The sequence below is a fragment of the Armigeres subalbatus genome, chromosome 1, assembly GCF_024139115.2.
Source record: "Armigeres subalbatus isolate Guangzhou_Male chromosome 1, GZ_Asu_2, whole genome shotgun sequence".
NCBI classification, from domain to species: Eukaryota; Metazoa; Arthropoda; class Insecta; order Diptera; family Culicidae; genus Armigeres; species Armigeres subalbatus.
In genome coordinates, this window is record NC_085139.1 from 209,021,702 (window position 1) to 209,026,433 (window position 4,732).

Genomic DNA, 4,732 nt, shown 5'->3' on the forward strand with positions numbered 1-4,732 from the left:
GTCACCGCCGCTATAGTAGATGTGGTACTTGAATGAAGTGTTCGCTATGGGATCCACCGCCCGGAATTCACGTTCTCCAGTTCTGGGCCATCGTATTTCCTGCATTGCTGCCACACTCACACTCACGACCCAGGAGCCCAACCCGTGCGGGTTCATTCAAAGTTCTCACGTTCCAAGATCCGACATTCCAAACGTTGTCCTTTATTCGTTGACGGGTCTGTTGCCGATGAATCAATCAGTTTGCTCTACTTTTGCCTTTCTTGGTAACTGTAGAATCTTTGGTAGGCTACCTTACCAGGGTTGCGCTACCTACATCGCGTTGAAGGGGCTGCCTTCTCGATGCTGACACGATGCAAAATGGTGTGCACAGTTTAGTTAAGAGTCCCTCGCTTGCACTCAGACGATGATCAGCCGCCCCTAACATGGAGGACAGACTCTCGATCAGATTTGCACCTCCTTCCCTGTTAGTATACGAGCACAGTTCCCACCGGGGTTGGTAACCCGATCTTCCCTTACGTTGCTCGTATCCCGGCCAGCGCCACGAGGAGGTAGGGATAGGAGCAGAGATGTCCTACACAGTTGGCAAAAAATCTGCTCATTTATTTTTCACAATTTTTAACAATCAAATAAAATTCATTCAGTTAGTGCAACTAATAGGTGGATGTCACTTCAATCTGGCAAAATGGTGCACGCCAAATACACGCGGGCGTACGCACAGCAAATACACCAGCTTGTGCAAGTGTCATTTAGAAAACCCAAACATCCATCTATTAGTTGCACTCACTGAATGACTTTTATTTGATTGTTAGAAATTGTGAAAAATAAATGAGCAGATTTTTTGCCAACTGTGTAGGACAGCGGTTCTCAACCTTTTTCTTGAGAGGTACCCCTTCGAACTTTTGCATGTTTTGAGGTACCCCCTCTCGAAAGTAGGCTTCCAATCCTCTTGAAAACATAATTCCGAGCCCTTTTGAGTCCCTTTAAAGTAGGCTTCTGCGCCTCTTCATTAGAGGCTTCTGAGCCTCTTGTAGAGAGGCTTCTGAGCCTCTTGTAGAGAGGCTTTCGAGCACGTAAAAGGAAGCTTTCGTTGCATTTTGGAAGAACGCTTTTGAGCCTCTTGATTGTATGCTTCCAAGCCCATCGAAAGAAGAATACTGAGCTTCTTGAAGCGAGGCTTCGGAGCTTCTTGAAAGGAGGCTGCCGAGCCTCTTGAAAGAAGGCTTCCGAATCATTTGAAAGTAGGGTTCCGAGCCTCTTGAAAGCAGGCTTACAAGCCTCTTGAAAGAAGGCAACCTAACCACTTGAAAGGAGGCTTCCGAACCTCTTGAAAAGAGACTTCAGAGCCTCTTGAAAGGAGGCTTTTGAGCCTCTTGAAAGAAGGCTTCCGAGCCTCTTGAAAGAAGGCTTCCGTGCATCTTGAAAGGAGGTTTTTGGGTCTCTAGAAAAGGAGGCTTTTGAGCTTCTAGAAAAGAAGGCTTTTGAGCTTCTTGACCGTAGACCTCTTGAAAGAAGGCTTCCGAGCCTCTTGGAAGGAGGCTTCCGAGCTTCTTGAAAGGATCCTTCCAAGCCTCTTGGAAAAAGGCTTCGGGGCCTCTTGAAAGGAGGCTTTTGAGCCTATTGAAAAGAGGCTTTCGAGCCTCTAGAAAGGCTCTTGAAAGGAAGCTTCCGAGCCTCTTGAAAGAAGGCAGCCTAACCACTTGAAAGGAGGCTTCCAAGCCTCTTGAAAGGAAGCCTTCGAGCTGCTTGGAAGAAGGCTTCCGAGAGGCGTAAAAGGATGCTTCTAATCCTCTTGCAGCGAAGCAACCGAGTTTTAGTGAAAAAAAAAATCATTTTGTTCATTCGAAGTTTTGTTCGTTTGATTTTTTGTTCCGCAGCCCTTCATACATTGTGCTGGTTGTGTCAATTGGGATTTATTGATCGCATTACATATTATGTATAATATAAATTTTTAAATAGAAAATACACAATTATCAAAACTTTATCAATGAATTTTAGTTGAAATTGTAATATGTCCGCCATTACGCATTTTTGTCCGAGGTACCCCCTAGGACCAGCGAAGGTATCCCCAGGGGTACATGTACCCCAGGTTGAGAACCGCTGGTGTAGGACATCTCTGGATAGGAGTTGCTGGGTAAGATGCTAAGGACCGGAAAATGGGGTCTATTTGATTCCTTCAGGTACGCGAAGTACCAATGGTACGCTTTACCCAGCATTTGCCAGCCAAAATGTTACTTGCCCGCAATTACAACATCATTATGTGAAATTCTTTTTTCATGAATCTATGGAGCATTTACCAAATGCACCAACCAACGTTCCGTTTCGACAGTGACTCGGTATTGCAGAAGTAAGTAAGCAAGTAGGGAAACTGATAAGGATTAAATTATGAGTTTAGGTCTAAGGTAGCTGAACATGTATATCAGGAAAATCATTCAATTACGACATCAAACATAAAATTTTAAGAAATGTCTCTTCTCCGTGAAACTTGATGTTGCTGAGAGCTTGAAATCACCGACAGGTACAAACGCGGTTGTTGAATAAAGATCAAGAAATGGTAGCTCTGGCTCTGGTTATACCTAAGCATTAAGCGCATCAAGCGAGTAGAAATAAGCACCGTAGTAAGATAAGTACCTAGATAAATTATTATACCTACGCATAGTATAAATAGTGTAGCTGCGATCATTTTCTTAAGTCGAGTCAATACAAGACACTGAAGACGGCCTTACTGTTGAGGTCGAAATGATTATCTGTCAGGATACAATTAAGTGGTGGAATTCAATGGGATTGTTTAAACTCGTCTTATGATAGGAGAAATCATAGTTACTTTCATGCATCAGGAAATGAAGAAAAAGTCTGTTTCAAATTTATGCCTTTGATGTTATTCATATTTTTGCGTGACTTTTAAAGTGTTATACCGCTTACAAGGTGAACCAGTTCAAGACTTCAAATTTTGAACACTCACAATTTTTATTCAGTTTTAACAACCGCAACGCAATTATAATCATTGATGATCTTATTCCAAAGAAACACTCTAATTTGACCTTAAAATTTTAAATATATTGTTCTGAACATGCCTGAACAATGTACGGTTCATTAGAATTCCCAAACTGCCAAAAATAATTCAAATCACATTATCAATTCAAATAGTACAATAACCGGTTTAAAAGAATATTCTTCATCAATCAATCTGGCAACGTCGAGCCGTTCGGCATTTTCAATGACCAAGTAACAATCAATAGAACGATTATACACACAATCACACTCGTTCACGAAAAAAGTGCTCTACCATGTCCTTGACCTTTCAGGTGCGATCCGCATGGCGTCCCTTTCTCCGTCAAAAACACCCACACTGGCCGTAAAGCAGAAGTGCTTTCGCTTCACAGCAGTGGTCCATTTGCCACACTAAAATCTCTTCCAAAATCGATAGAGACAAAAGTCTCCAGCAACGACAACAACGTCGAAGGCAGCATCTGGCGCTCTGAGACTCCTCCATCATCGCCGCCTGGAAGATAGACTCTACGCACACACACACTCTCGGTCCCCGCTCGCTGATGGCCGGGTGCAAAAACGTCGACGTGGGGGCTCTCCACTGCTGGCGGTTTGCACAGACAATAAATCTTCCCTCCGAATAATGGGCACATGTTGGGCCAGAGCGGCAAAAATGCCGTCGGAGGTTCAGTGACTGAATTCTTCGCTGCTTGCCGTCGTTGGTGTCTTTTCGTCCGCTCACGACAACGGGGACAAAACGGACGAAACAGGGCGCTTGTTTCCCTGCTGAAGTCCCTCGGCGCAACGCAGCTTCGAAGGGACACACTCTGTTTTGATACTGACTTTCAACGATTCAACACACGCTCACGCGAGATTGCGTCTCGTGGCGGAGGTGGAGGAGGTCGCAGAAGTGACGTCGCGCATGTCCCGTAGGGTCGGAATCCACGTGACTTCAACCACTTCGGCCTCTTGCGTTCTCTTCCACGTGATGATGGGAGCGAAATGAACCAAGCGTCACGCAATCGTCACCGAATAGGTGCTGGTGAGTGACGTTTCTTCTGATTTGAGACAATGCTACGCTATGACTGAAGTCTTGAGATATGGTTTGAGGAGAGAGAAAGTCGCTGGGATCGATTTACAACCCGATGGTTATAATTAGAACTCTGATGTGCTTTGCAGACGTATGCTCGGATCGGAGAGGAGTATGTACTCGAGGTGTACATATGTGAGACACAAGAGAGAGCTAGAGACTGAAGCACGGTGCAACAAAAGTGCCAACGTTGGCGAAAATTGCTTGTGTTTTCCTTTAATTTTACTTTTCAATAACCGATCCCGGATAGTATTCTACGAGGGCATCTTAAAGTGCGAACTATTGGCGGGGTCTATTTAGGATGTGTTCAATTGGGTTCTTGAATGGGTCTTTGTCCGTTGGTGGGTCATCTGGTTTTTCGTGACGAGAGGGGATATTTAAATTTCTCCTTGAATGCTGTCAAGGTTTGGTCGCTCACCTTCTTTGCGGGAACACACCTTGCCGAGCGTGACAGAGTTGAGATCTATGTACAAACTTCGGCTAAGCCAAAGCTTCTGAGCAGCAGAAGCAGTCGACCTGTGGGGCCGTTCGTTTGGGGGTTGGGTGTGGCTTGTATGGGTAGATTCCTGCAGGCACACAGCACTCTCCTGTCTATGTAAACTTTAAGATAATATCCTTTTATATGTTCTCTTACGCTCTCTGTCTCTCGCTTTCGCG